This window comes from Fringilla coelebs (assembly GCF_963513975.1).
Source record: "Fringilla coelebs genome assembly, chromosome: 3".
NCBI classification, from domain to species: domain Eukaryota; kingdom Metazoa; phylum Chordata; class Aves; order Passeriformes; family Fringillidae; genus Fringilla; species Fringilla coelebs.
In genome coordinates this window covers 35,131,213-35,146,894 of record NC_140030.1, presented here as the reverse complement: position 1 = coordinate 35,146,894, position 15,682 = coordinate 35,131,213, and positions in this window count along the sequence as shown.

The window sequence follows — 15,682 nt, the reverse complement described above, 5'->3', positions numbered from 1 at the left end:
CTTACCGCGCCGGGCACGTCCGCCCGGCCAGATCCCGGAGCGCCGCTTCGTCCCGGCCGAAAGGCGCAGCCCGCCCGGAACGCCCTGGCCCCGGCGAGCCGAGCCGAGCCGAGCCGAGCTGAGCCAGCGCTGCGGGCGGGATGGAGCGGGCAGGACGGAGCGGGCGGGATGGAGCAGGAGGCTGGAGCGGGCGGGATGGAGCGGGCGGGCTGGAGCGGGCGGGCTGGAGCAGGAGGGATGGAGCGGGTGGGATGGAGCGGGCAGGCTGGAGCAGGAGGGATGGAGCAGGAGGCTGGAGCGGGCGGGAGGGATGGAGCAGAGGCTGGAGCGGGCAGGCGGGATGCCGCGGCGGGCTGGAGCGGGCGGGCGGGATGCCGCGGCGGGCTGGCTCCCGGCAGAGCCAGTGAATCAGCAGCGGGCGCGCTGCCCCGGCCCGCGCGGGCGGCACGGATCGGCCGCGTGACGCTCCCGCTCCAATGGGCAGCGCGCGCGGGAGGGAGCGGCTCCCGGGCAGGAGCGGGACCGGGACCGGCGGCGGGGCCGGTGCGGCCGCGGCCAGCTCCGGGAGGAGCATCGGCTGGGAGCGACACCTGCCTGTCGCTGGCCGGGCTGGAACTCGCACATCCAAGGGGAAACATCGATTTTGGAGGGAGAGGGATGGCCCGTCCCCACCTGGGGCCGAGGGGCTTGCACATGGGTAGTCTTTGTGAGCGGTGAAGGATCTTAGAGGCGCTATCTCAGGAGGTGGAGAGCTGTGCCCTAAATCTTCAGGGATTTGGTTCAGGTGTCTCGAGCCGTACCGCAGGATGGATCGGGTTGGAAAGGACCGCAGTGAATCACGTAGTTCAGTCTCTCTGTTAAAGCTGGGGCATCCCAGAGCATGTTGCACAGGATTGCATCCAGATGGTTCTTGAATATCTCCAGTGAGGGAGACTCTACCACTTCTCTGGGCATTCTGTTCCAGTGTGTGGAACAGCACAGTAAAGAAGTTCTCCTCATGTTCAAGAGGAACTTCTGTGCATTGGTTTCTGCCTCTTGAAGAGCCTGGCTCCATCCTCTTGACATCCCCCTGTAGATGCTTATATACACTCTTGAGGTAAACCAATCATCTCCATTTCCAAGCCTATGAATTGTTGCTTCTTCAAACAAGGAGACCTTTTGGAATACGACATCTGTAGCTTGCTCTGACAGACTCACTGGGTGTTGGTAGGACATCTGGAGGTCCTCTAGGCCTGCTAAGGCATCTAGAGTGTTTTGCTCAGGACATGAGTTGGGTCGTCAGTAGCTCCAAAGATGGAGACTGCAATGTGTCTGAGAAACCGTGATCACCCTCACTGGAGAAAAAAAAAAATCATGTTTAATGGAAGTGGCTATTATTCAAATTCATGTCCCTTTTTTCTTGTCCTGTCACTGGACACCACTGAGAACAATCCCACTCCATCTGCTTTGCACCCACCACAGGTCTTCATCCACACCAGTAAGAGTGCCCTGAGCCTCCTCTAAGCTAAGGGATCAGAGATCACCTAGTCAATGCTCACACACCCAGGCTCTTCATCATCTTCATGGCTTTTAATCATCTTTGTGGCAACCAAGTGTTGTAAGGAATCACATGGCTTCATTTTTCAATCCAGTGCTAGTAAACAAGTCTGAAACATCACCAATCCAACAAAGCAGCCAGCCCCTGCAATGCCCACCCTTTAATGTTACAGGGGATCTTTGCCAGTGCTCTGAAACTTGTCAGCACTGTCTTCATCTGTTCCTTTATAGGCAGGACCTGGGTCTTGGACAGTGCTGTCCCTCTCCAGCAGTGATCATAAAAGCTACCAATACTGTCATCTTCATCTCAAAAACACAGAACTGATGCTTATGCATGCTCATGATTGTAATCAGAAATGTGAATAAGCACAATGGCAAGTCAGGAACTTCCCATCTCCTGCTATTTGCACTGCTGTTGAAAAGACAGAATGACTCAGGCTTTTGCTCATTTTTCTGAGCCTTAAAAAATAATTAGCATTCAAATTCTCTCTAAAAAGAAGAAGCCTCAGGTAGCCAATACTCCACCTCCAACACATCTCTGCTATATCCTGTAAGAAAATCTTTTAGAGCTTTTATACCAAATGCAAAGAAGCCTAAAAAAAACAAACCACAGACTAATGAACCAGAATTGTAGCATTTTTCTAAAGATTCTAAATGTTGTTTCTAACAGTTCTTATTAGTGAAAATGCAGAATTAATGTCTGTTCAGTAATAGCAATGCAGCTGAGATTGCAGCAGAAGAAACATAGCATTCTTGCCTGATGAGATGTGGAACCGCAGGTGCACAACTGCAAATGTAGATAAGGGCGCTGTTTTTTCCATTGTTTTTTCCATTCCTCCTGTCACTTAGTTTTCTGACTCTTTATGCTCATCATTACTGTCTCTTCCTCTTAATAGGGACAGCAGTGGGAATATTTAAAATGCAGAGGAATTCAGCTGAGGGAAGAGGAGAGGTAGCACAGGAATTCATATTGTGGCTGACCAGAATCAGGATGGAGCTTCCTCTGCAGCAGCTGCCCTCTTATGGCTCAGCAGCTGCGGCATCAGCCCCGGGTTTAGTGACACACAGCCAGAAACTGCATCTACAATTAGAGCACAAATTCTGCAGAAATTCATTCTACCAGTCCTTCTCTCTTCCCAAATCTTTAGATTTGTGTGTAGTTAGCAGCTGCCTGGGGTTTAGCAGACACCTAGAAAGCAAAGGAAAAGTAAACACTTCTCACTGCAGCTGATATAAAACTGACAACAAAGAAACAAAAAACAAAAAAACAACAACAGAACAACAGTCTTGAAAGGAACATTACTACAGAGTTAAAAGCTTTGAATTCTTTCCAGATCTGTGGTGGTTTAAACAGAAAGAGAGGAGCTTTCCTGCACCACTTACAGGAATTATGACTATGTTATAAGAATAAAGCTGTATGGTTGCATTTGCATGTTAATAAAAATGATATAAAGAAACAAGCTTCTGAATTTTTGTCAATTTACTACACTCTCAAAAAAACTTCTCAAGGTTGCAGATCTATAAACCAGCTGCCCAAGCTGACTTTCAACAGTGTTGTTGATAGACAATTGTACTTACAAATTCAGAGTTCAAAGTTGCCAAAAATGGATTCTGATTTTCCTTCAAACTCTGTTGAATTCCTCTTTTTGTCATGTTTTAAAAGAAATAATATTTTAGTGGAAAGCATATTTTATATACCTTTCAAGATGAAACTAAATTAGAAGCTAAGACTAAAACATTTATGAATGCAGAGCGAAGTTTTAACAGAAGCCACCCCTCCAAGTTAGATGCAAATCTACAGATATAAATAATTAACAAAAAGTGGATTACTCACACACTGTGTTCATCTCATTGGACTGATATCACTTTCACAAGGGATAATTTTAAGGTGGAATTAATATTAAGTGGAGGCTGCAGAAAAGCTATGGGGAAATGGCATGTTGTGCCACTGGGAGAGCTTCTGAGGCACCCTCCTTGCCTGTAGCAGCCAAAGAGAATCCACCTTCCTCCATCGAAGCATCTTCCACTGCTCTTATGCTCAACTACTGAAAATGCTGTCTCCTTTCCTGTTGGAATTTAAAGATCTTAGCACCATTTCTGTGAGTTGTTTCTTGGTACATTCTAATGGTGACTGGATAACCACATTTAGCATCCTTTGAATAAGATTCATAGCTTTCATCCCTTTTTTCCTATTAGTAATCCATTTTCATTTTTCAGTGAAGATAGATCAGAACTTAGACATTATTCCAGCACCAGCCACACAAAAGGTGAATATCAGCTCTCTAATGAGCCTGCATGTTCCTCTTTTCAGTAGGATGTAGAGCCCACATAACCACTTCATAACAGCAGTTAAGTCCTTAACTGCTAGTTTTGTCCTTAGAAACTTCTCCAGAATCATAAATTTCTAGCACACACTCCTTTTTTCTTCATGTGTGACCTGCAGTCTGTGTTCCTCTCTCTCCAGACGCCATGTTCTGAAATGCCTTTTAACAATATAATAAAAAGAGCCAGGTCAGTTCATGACTATGCCAGCTTTCCACTGATAGCTCTTTCAAATCTGAATCAGCACCACACCTGATATGTTCTTACTTGCATTTTAATGCACTTAATTAAGTTGTCCAAACATGGTGCAGATATTACATGTAACTTGCAATTCTTTTTATAAGCTGAAGTTGTAATCTAATTTAAAAACTGACTTATACTTGTTAGATATACCCTAGTTCCCTTAAAAGCACTAGGTGCTAGTTAGGCTTTGAATAAGCTCACCTTTCCACTCTCAGGGGTTAAAACAAACAGTTTCTCTGACAGCCAGCAAATACCAGTAATCAGATTCTTGGATAACTGTCCCAATGTCCCCAACATTTGCAGTTACCTCCCAGAAAAGTTTAGGTCCTGAAAAGAAAGAATAAGTCACCCACAGTGCTTGCAGTCTTCGCTTTAATTTATTTGATTCATCCTGTGCCAAACTTCATGCTCTTTTGTCCACCTGTGGCAACCTATCTAGGATGTCCTTGTACAGATCCTCTCATCTGGTCCTTTTGGTAATGCCTAAGCACAGCATTCTTTTTCCTTGGTGTTTGGATCACAGAATAATTCTTTTGAGATATCATATTACACCCTATTTCATGAAGAGCCTTGTTCCTGGAACAGCTCCTATTTCTGTGAGGGGTAGAGGAGAAAAAAACCCTTAAAGGCTTCTGGTTCAATCTTGTAAGCCACGCAAGGAAAGAGGGACAGGCAGACTTCATTCTGATAAATTCCAGGTATTGCTTTCTAAATATTGTGTTGTATACGAAGCAGCCTTATTCCAACAAAACTACTCATGAGTCACAGGCATTATATCCTAGTTTATCCTGCAGATGACAGTTCTGTCATAATTTAGCAAAATAACCTGCAGTGCCTGCCAAGCCCAGCATTAGTAAATAATGAAACAGAAATGTGCTCCTTGTCACTGAAATTTGATAAGCTACATCACACAAAGCCTTACCAGAACGCCATGTTCACCCACTGAAATTGGTAAGCCATGTCAACTGCTGAAAATCACGAGTGTGCCTGACTGCCAAAGTTCCTCCAGGTTAGTTTGCTTTATTTTGGGGTCTGAGAAACAGGTAAACCTAATTTCCTTTTACTGCCCAGATTTTGCTGTGCTGTGCAGAAGAGCACTTCTGCAGTGGAAGCCAAAGCAGTTGTGTTTTTCCATAGACTATTGGAAGGGAAGGAGGAAGCCTAAGTTCCATTCTGCCTTCAGACATCAGGATCACAAGTCCTCACAGAGCCTTGCACTGAAATTCAGTTGTCCTGTAAGGAACTGGCTGACCTGAGACTGGAGGAAAGGAAGTGCTCCCCTGCAAGTATCTGCAGCTCATCTGTTCTATTTTCACAGATTCATGCCCTTCTCTAGGCAGGGATGACCTGCCAAGCATATTAATATTAATTAATATTGGTGTGCCTTGCAAGTATTGACTCAGATGTTTAGGTTGTGATAGGCTTTAGCGCACATGCTGCCCTGCTTAGTCCGTGTTCTGCTTCTTGTAGCTCAAGTTATAGCTCAGATGTGAGTGGGGCATTCTCCCCTGCAGGGATAAATGGGATGTGATCAGACAGCAGGAGACTGCAAAGGCAGGACATTAATATAATTCCATGTTCCCTTAGATATGAGAGAGAGGACATTCAGATATTCATTCTCTGGTCCTCTACAAAGGCTGTCATTTTATGCTGAACCCTTAGGGCAGGTTGTGAAGCTCCAATCTAGCCTAGAATTTGTAGTATTTTCCCTCCTGCTGTCTCCTCCATAATAGAGGAGGATACTGGCAGTGGGGATCACCTTCTGCCAGAAGTGTTCTTGATCACAGAAGATTTATAGTCATGTATTCACTGCTGCAGAGAGGATCTTGATCAACCAGGTTCGCACCTCTTCAGAAATCATGTCATTGAACTACCAGGCAACTCACCATAAAAAATTATTACACTGCCTTCTGCGAGGCATTGCTTGCTGGGAGCCAATTTATTTTATCAGATAAACCAGGAGAAATTAATACAATCAGACAGGCAGACTAACATGCACACACTCCTTCTGGTCTGAAGGAGAAGCTACGTCCTCAAAGCCAAGTGCAATTTGAATGAGGTTTTAACTTGATTCATGCTAATCTGTAATTGTTTGGAAAGAATATGTGATTGGACGCTGTAAAGCAGAGGTCGATATTAGAGAGACATAGAGCTCTAAGGTTGGTAGATCAAAAAAAGGAGAGAGAAGTAGTTTACTCCTTACAGAATAGATCTGTAAAGGATAAATCAAGGATGGGAAGCAGGCAGAAGCCAACATTCTTCTTCAGTCTGTGGTTTTCAGTATGCAGCACAGTTATGAAGGATGCTGCCAGACTGTTCTGGTTAAGGTAAGCACTTCTAGGGCCATGAGAGAGGTGAAAAGAGGTAAGGAGGTGTTTGCTCTGTGCTATGCCACAGCAGCAGTTTGGTTTCTTCAAAATTCATAGACCAGCAAACCCACTTCTTCAAATGCAGCTACAGTCCAACATAACAAGGTCAGATACTGAACAGTCATTGTAATGACAACATTCATTTAAGAGGGATGTTCCTTCTTAAAACATCATGGGTTTGGGGAGCCCCTTAAATAGACCTTTGTATGGTATAGGAACAACCCCTGGTTATAATACACACACAGTTGTCACACAGCACCAGCACTGGTGAGTGTGTGGGAGAAATATACAACCAAGAGTGACCCACCATCTACAGACAAAGAAGAGATTCTTGGTAGGAAGGAATTGCCTCCTTTCTTCAAGGTGGTCAGCAGAATTTTAACAGTTCCCATTTCTTCCTGCAGGAAAGACATTCTGTGCTGTTCTTGTGAGCTAGCAAAGGCCTCCTGAAGACAAAGGGAAGCCCCATATGTCTCCTGAGGAAGACACCAAGGTTGTCACCATGGAGATGTGATGAAGGAGAGAAAGTTAAGAGATATGGACTCGGGCTGGCTCACAGAGTGACCTGGCTCCCTGGTCACCTACTGAGAACTTTGTTTCTCTCTTACAACCAATGGGCAGTGAATGTGTATGTTGAGTGAATGTAAATATCTTGAAAAAGTATAAAAGCAACATGTTGCTATAGTAAATCTCTCTCTTGCACCCCTCTGATGGAGTTGTGGTACTTTACACTGTGTTGTGCTCTAACCCGACATCTTCCATTTCCATTTCAGTTCCCTAAAATTTTAACAGTTTCCATTTCTGTAAGGCACTTTAAATAGTAAAAATCACTTTAGAACATCCCTCATTTAACCTCCAGGGAAAATTTAGCTTTTTAAAGGGCTTGCTGTTTTTAAAAATTTTTTGCACACAGTTTGTGTAAAACCACAGCTGCATGTAACTGGCTTTTAGCCATCTTCAGCTTTGAAAAGTTTCCCTTGACAAAGTAAGATATTCTTCCACTACAGTCAGTTTTTTTAGCATCTAATCTTTTCAAGTCATATTTCTTCAAAGAAATAATATTTCTCCTTGGACTAGGATAGAGCTTGGAAATAGCCATTAGTATTTAAGTACATGCTATTTGTATAGCAAAATACCTTTCATCTAGAGGTCTCAAGACTTTAGACCAGCTTCAAATCTGACTCTTGAGTTCAACAGAGTTGTTTGAGCTGCCTCCTGTGTCAGAGAGAAGGTCACAGGCTCTTTTATCTTCTGCACGATCAGACCTAAAGTGCTCCAGAGACCAAATAATCTCTGTGGCTGGAGAGCATGAAGAACAAGGATGATCAATTCAGGAATTCTTCTGGCCAGCACAAGGACAGGAGGCCAGGACTTTTCACCAGCAACTAGGTGAGCTATATTCATTCCTTCACCTTTAAATGAGGCTGCCCCCATCATAAAGGGCTTGCTGGTAAATTGAAAAGGCTGAACTTGCTAACCTACAGGCCTTCCTTCCCTGAGGGTCTGGCAGTTGTAGCTTCCAACAGTTCAAAGATTATTTTATAATATGGAAAAGTTTTTCTCTACAGCATTGATAGGTAGCATGCAGCCTTGCTTCAGTGAGAGTCTTGGGTCAGAGGCCGTGTGAGTATGGAATTTATAAATGTGTACTCAGAAAAGGTTTTTGGTATCCATCCAAACTCTTTCTTAGTCAGAGAAAAACCAACTCTTTTCAGCTCTCTTAGGTCAAAAACAGTCTAATGGCTCTGCCAGGCCTAACCCAAGCCACACTGTGTTTCAAAGTCCACACTGTTCCTGAAATCCCCATTGACAACTTGTTCTCAAATGAAACTCAGCGGGACAGAAAAAAGGGCAGAGGTGTGCCACCAGCTTCAAGCAGCATTCAGCCCTCTGTGTAGTCTGGGCAAACACATGGCACAAGTATTCCCAGAAAGAGCAAAACAAAGCTGCTACAAGAACATGCTGTAGTAAAGCAAATGTTTTAGAGAGTTAAGCTAAAATGAGAACACCAGGTATGTTTAAACTGTCAAATATGATGAAGCCCTTCAGTGAGAATAGGCCTGATCTGCTACTCCTCTTGCTAGGGTGGTGTTTGAGAAAGGGGTGAGGTTCTAACAGCTCAGTAACATAAATAATAGGCAGCTTTTTGGAATCATGCTGTACAACTCCTAATGAAACTATCGGGCCTTATCTGTACAGATCAAAACAAAATAAGATTTTAGTATTTGAAAGAATGTAACAGTCATAAATTGGCATCAGCTTGATACAGATATAAATGTGAAACAATTCACAGTGCTGGTTTTATGATCAGTGTGAGAGGAAGTGAAATGCCTGAAGCCTCCTCATGAGAGAGGCACAATTAATGCTGCGGTGCTTCTCTCCAGCAAGAGCTGATTATTAACTTCTTGCTGCTTTTCCATGTTTTCAAGAACAATTTTTGGATTACAGGAAAGAGAATGAAAATGAAACATATCATATCCATATATCTTTCTTGTAACTTAAACTCCTAGTAAGGAAGTTCTTGTATATATTTGATAAGTCCGTTATGATTATGAAAAGTGGCAGAGGTCCTTTGAGGTTGTAGGATACAACAGTCCTTATATCTAATTAAGAAGTTTTATAGAATGAGGGTGGTAAAACCCTGGAAAATTTGAAGGCCAGATTGGATGGGGTCTGAGTAACTTGAAGATGTCCCTGCTCACTGCAGAAGGGTTGGACTAGATGGCATTTAAAGGTCATTTCCAACCCACACTGTTCTATGTTTCTATTACATCCAGGAAAAAAACCTTGACAAGGTTACAAGGGAGCTAAGGAACTCCAAATGAAGCTGAAGAACTTCAGTTCATAATTTTCTTTTTATTTTTGTAATCTTTAACACAGCCCTTGGCAGTAGTTCCAGATCTTGACATTTCATAGTAGGAAGCAGAGTTCAAGTCCATATAATGGGGCAGCTCTGTCCTGAAGCAGATAGAGGTTAAATGTGAGGGGGAGATGTTACAGCAACATGCTTAAAAGGAGATTTGAGAAACACAAAGCATAAAAATATATTCACACTTTGTGTCCAGGGAAAACACCCCAGCTATAAGTCCCGAGGGGGAAATATAAAAATGCACTAAAAAGCTTGTTCCCAACTCTTACCTTTGTCACTATGATTAAATCCTCCACCATGAGCAGTGAGATACTATATTCTGGTGAATTGTTGATGGAGTATCCTGCCACTATGCTACATTGTTTGGTTTCAAATATTTCTATGACTTTCCAGGAGGGGAAAAAACCAACCACAAGTCAATTACAGGAATAAAATATAATTGAACTCAATTTTCTTACCATCTTCCCAGAAGCCACAAGGGCACAAAAGTAAGGTATGTCGGGAGAACGTTAGGCTGGAGATACCAGCACAACCTCATGGTTAAAAACACCTCTCTCAGATTATCAAAAACTTACAATTGGTATCAGAAAAGAAACAAATGGGGTGCCTGAACTACTCACAGTGCTACTAGCTAGCACTGAAAAGTGCAGGACTGGCGGCACAATCTGCTTCTTTGCTGAGAAGCTGACTCAAAGCTTTCCAACACTGATGGATAACAATGGGAAGAATTTATGTCATGAAAAGTACTCAGAAGCAAAATACTGGACTACAGCCAAGAGAGATTGAGAAAAGATTGCTAAAGCTGAGAAATACAATGTGTACTAAGTATTAAACAGTAGGAGAGTGAAGGGAGCTAGGGAATTAGACAATAAACAAGTGACAAGTAGAGCCCTAAATTAATTTAATCAGACGGGAAAAATCATAACAAATTTTGAGGAAGAGTGAAAGGAAAATGCCAAGAGGCTGAAAATTAAATAAAGGTGCAGAGAAAGCACAATGGGTTTAAATTGCTTTAATTTAAAAATGAAACCATAGGAGGAACATCTATCATTGTACAGGGGAAAAGAGACAAAGAGCTCTCTATCGTCCTTCATCCTTATTTCTCTAACATCCTTCATCCTACATTCTCTAACTTCCTTCATCCTTCATTCTCTATCACTCAATTTGGGCAAGTCAGCTTCAAAACGTGGGAGGAAGCTACCTGTGTGTATCATTATTTGAGCATGATAATAAGCTTTTCTGTAACACCCTCTCACTGCCACAGTACTGAAGCAGATTGTTTGGAGCCATGGCAGAGATTTGAAAGGTCTTACCCAAGCAGCTCATGGCTAAGCCAGGAACCAAAGCCAGATGACACTTGAAAAACCATGAGCCAAATGCTGCTGGTACTTGAGACCATTCTTTCTTGCTGACACATGGGTCTGGCCAACATTTTGGCACAGCTAAACTGGTCATCCCCAAGCAGCACTAGAGGACAAGTAGGGCTTTGCAAGTGGCTGTTTACAGCTGTGGAGAAGACCCAGACTCCTGCATGTGTTCCCAGATGCTCCTGCCTGTGTATCTTCAGAAGCTCTCTGATTACTGCATTCACTGTTAAGATCTATCCTGTAAGAGCTGCTTTGCTTTAGTGGCTTCAGCGACCTGCTATATATAAATGTGCTAACAATTACTATTCCAACCAAGGCTTCAGAAACTCACACAGCTTGACTGGAAGGGGAGATGTCTTCTCAATGCAGAAATGTTGTGTTGTGTGTTAACCTAGGAGGTAACGGCACCACACAACTCACTTGCATCCCCCTCCAACCCACAGTGGAGCAGAGGAAGAGGAAAGGAAGAGCAAAAGCAAGATAAAAATTGTTTAATAAGCAAAGGAGAAGTGAAAGAAGAAAGAAAGAAAATAAACTGAACCTAACCAAACCAAACCAAGACAATCACTTACCACCTCCCATGAGTGGACTGATGCCAGCCATGAGCAAAAAAAAAAAAAGATGGCTCATCTCCTTAAATACCCTTCTGTCCATTCTGTCGCTGAGCATGACATTATATGGCATGGAATATCCTTTTGCTTAGTTTGGGACATCTGCCTGGTTGTGCCCTCCCCACCCTCAATCTATTCCCTGATGGCAGGTGGACATGAAGAGTGAGAAAGCAAGGCCTTGATGCTGTGCAGACACAGTTCATCTATAGCTAAAATATCACTGTGTTAATCACCACTCTGTGGTCACAAACCCAAGCAAAGCACCATATGAGCTGCTATGGAGAAAATAAAGAGCATTCCAGCCAGGATCAGTAAAGTGGAAGGAAAGATGGGAATCATTGCAAGTGGCAACATCTCTCTCTGCAATTGACACATCCACTGTAGGAGCCCTTTCCTGTCCTTCTCTCCCTGACTATAAGCAGGAGTGAGCTCAACATCCTACGCTTGATTTCTGGGTAGTCAAGGAAAGTGAATCATGCATCTCGCTTTTCTGTCACCCCCACTACATATAAAGGTAGAACACTTTCCTGTTCACTGATGCTTTTGTTTGAAGGTGGATCAACAATGGCAGTTACTGAAAAAAACAAACACCTGGAGTGGGAGAAATTCCATTTCCTACAGCAGGCTTAATGAGGATTGCCCCAGTTTTGAGACACTCATTATCAGAAGCTGAAGGAAAAATTTAGGCTCATAGACCATGTGAGAGCAAGCAAATTACATCACTATGCAACTCCTGAATAAGTGTTTAAGTTCAAATCTTACCCTCCCAAAAGCAGAGAGTAACACTAGGTTTACTTCTAGATGAGCCCTGCTGTTTTGGAACTTAAAAAGGAATAGAGTAGGTTGTACAGCTTACAATTTTCCCATCCCAATCTCAGGCTTTTCAGTTATTAGAACAATACACAAAGATTTTCTATCCAATTTAACAGCAAACAGCACTCGTGCATGTCTGCTTGCTGAATTTGATTATTTATCAACAATGGGCAGTGTTTGGGTACTGCCTAACATATGAGGAATGTCAGATTCATAAGTGTCAGAAATAACTACAGGATACAACCCACAACAAAAAAGAAAAGTCTTGATGGCGGCGTGGAACTAGATCATTTTTAAGGTTCCTTCCAATGCAAACCGTTCTATGATTCTATATAAAACCAGCTGATAAAAAGCTGTGTCTTGGCACATTTTCACTTCTTCAGCCTTTTCTTGCACACATCCCACCTCCTGTCCAGACTGGTCTGTTTTGTCCTTACCCTTTTTCACTCTGGAGAAAATTGTTAAGGATGACAGCTGGGAAGGGAACGTGGAAATCAGATGCACTAAGTTCTGGGAAAACTTAAGTAAATTAGCAATAAGTTCTGGGAAAACCATGACTGCTGAGGATCTACCCTAAGCTAAGGTTCACCTTGTCACTGAAGGCTTGCTGAGGACCAGACTGACAGAACAGTGAGCTCCAGTTCAGCAAGACACAATAAAGACACTTCAAGTATCCCACACTACAGGACAATGATCACTTTGGAAAAAATATCTCGTGTCTAAAGAGGACAGAAAAAGATAGCTAAAAGGTAACTTCTTGACAGTGCCATTCTTCAGTGCCAATTACCAGAGTATGGTTTAAAAGGGTACCATGCTGCATAGCAGATAAAATAGCAATTGAAATATTTAGCTGGTGGGTTTTTTAAAAGAACCAATGGCAATACCAGCCATAATATGTTTTACCAGATATTTCAGAAAGTGATTTGCACAGACAGGATAGGTCCATAGTGCCAGGATAATTCTTTGATGGTAGTCTGTAGAAGCAAAGGACAGACAAAAGCCTTGACACATTTGCTGTGTTATGTAAAGTACCTTACCAAGAGTGAGAAGCATATAAGACAGAGACAGTAATTGGAATAAATATAGGACATCTTTTGCCAGGAAATTTAGTTGTTAGGCAAAATAAAGATGTTTTAGATCCTTGCCGGGACAAAGAGGCCAATGATCAGGCAGGCAGGACACACAAGATGCTTACTACAGACTTCCCAGTCCTTAAAAGAGATCAGAATTTCTTGGCAGTAGCAATAAAATAATACACCCATGAATATGTCTGAAAGGAAGATGGGACATATTTTGTAAATAAATCTTCCATCTGTCAGCCTAAACATGCATCACCAGCAGCACTGGCTGCCAGTGATCCAGGAGGACATGGTTTACTCTCATCTCAGAGTACTAGCAGAGACTCTGCTTTAGAAGATGATGTGCACAGAGACTTTTTTTCTGCAAATTAAGTATATACATTCAGATGCCTGCACTTAGCTAACACAAAAGCTGAAACAAAGGCCTCACACCCACATCTCCCTGGGGGTCACACAGACAAGCTTGTAGTGCTCATTGGGATGAGACAAGTCCCTTGTCACCAAGATTCTTTCTCTTCCTAAATAATGGGAATCCCTGCAATAACTAGTTCCTTTTCTTCCGCAGAAGAATGGGATAAAGGATTTAAGTTATGCAACTCTGACAGGGACTGTGGTATCTATACCTCTTCAACACATAACAGATTGCTTTCACAGATGACGTAGATTTTACTAAAAAACAGTTTCAGGATTTGTTTTCAACAGCAATGTAGACTTGAAAAAATGACCATGTTTACAGCAGAAGCAGGGGAGACCTGAAACAAATTAGCACTTTGATTAAATTCTGTCTGTGCCAAACATTTTTTCCCCAATATGAAGTGAAGAAGGAGAAGACATTTACTGCTTATGTTCATCCCCTGCAAGCCCAGATGACAGCAGGAGAATGTGCATTCAGGGCCTGACCTTGGGCTCACTGAAACCAAAGGGAAAAAAAGGTAACACTTTGCACCTTGGCATCACCCCTGGATTTCTGCAGGTGCATTACAGAATTTCATGCTGGTTTCATTTTCTTTTTCAAACACTTCTTTAGCCATCACGCTCCCATCTCCAAACACCCTTGTGAACATGTCAGTAGAATAACACTCACCAGTCAAAACATTTACATTTAGCTCCTCTGTTTTCCCTGGTTCTTTATCTTGGCATTTTTTCAAGGCATGCTCTGAGGCATTCTGAAATTGCTGGTTGTGTCAGGTTCATGTCCTCCTCAACACCTGTTTCTCTATTATGCTGCCATTTTTTCTCTTCAGTAAAGGCTGAGGTGAGGAAGAGAGAAGGAATAAAGTGTTCGCTGTCCTTCACTTCCACCAATACATGAAATCATCCCAAGTTAATAAAAAGACAGCAGGCACTATTTTCAAGTCGACATTTTTGTGAAATGACAGATACTGAAGAGCCCAAGTCAGCTTCAGATAAAGAACTGCAGTTCTCATTGTTGTTTCATTCCATTTTTCACAACCACCCAGGCTAGGCAGTACATTCAGTCCCAGCACAGACATGTATATAGTCAATTGTGCACTAAAATAGACACTATCACAGGATCAGCCAGAAGTGGGTTTTTGTCAGTGCCTGGGAATTCACATTCTTGTTGCCAGTGACAAAACTACTGCTAAAACTATTTTCAGTACTTTGCAACGCACAAACCTAAGCTGGAAAAAAGAGCTCAATCACTAAACCTTATGATCAGGAGCATCTTTAAATTCCAAAGGGATGGATGAGTAGTGGACATAGAAGTAGGCTAAGCCAATTGTACCTCAATTTGCTTTTCCAAGGGTGTGATGCCAAAGCATCTGCTGAGGCACATGACATGTAGATTGCAGCCATGTTTGGGCAGGCCCATCCCGTGCTGAGAACAGTGCCAAAGAAGTGTGGGCTGGACCTATCTTCCACCACACAGAGCAATGAGTAACAGCTGCTTTGCAAAAGTATTGAGAAATGCTTGTTTCCAGCAGAAACAGGACAGGCAGCTTTGCTAAGCACGACCTGTCTGCTTTGGGCTAATGGGAGCACTCTTTCACAAGCCCCAGAGAAAGACCTTCTCTACAACAGGGCTGCTTTGAGGATGCTCTTCCCAAGAGACCACCCATCTTCTTTCTACTACAACCTTTGACTTGCACGTGGTTCCCAAGGTGTTTGTGCCACTTCACTGGCAGGATGCAGGTCCACCCTGCATGACTAGGGGACATGGAAGTAAGGCTAAACCAGCGCTTCCCTGCATGCTTTTACATTCTTGGCTTCCTGGCAAAGCTCCCCAGCCATTACTGGGAAAGGGATGGCCAGCAGTTTTCCATTTTGTGGGAACAAGTAGCAAATTTGATGAGAGAAATATGACAAGACTGAGGCATCTTCACTATACCAAATTTTCAACCTAGATTTAAACCTGAGATGAGAGCAGAAGGTTAGGACAGAAGGTGAAAGAGGAATGTCCCACTGATGCTCTCACAGAAGACAAGCAAGGTCAGAAAACCCCATAAGAACC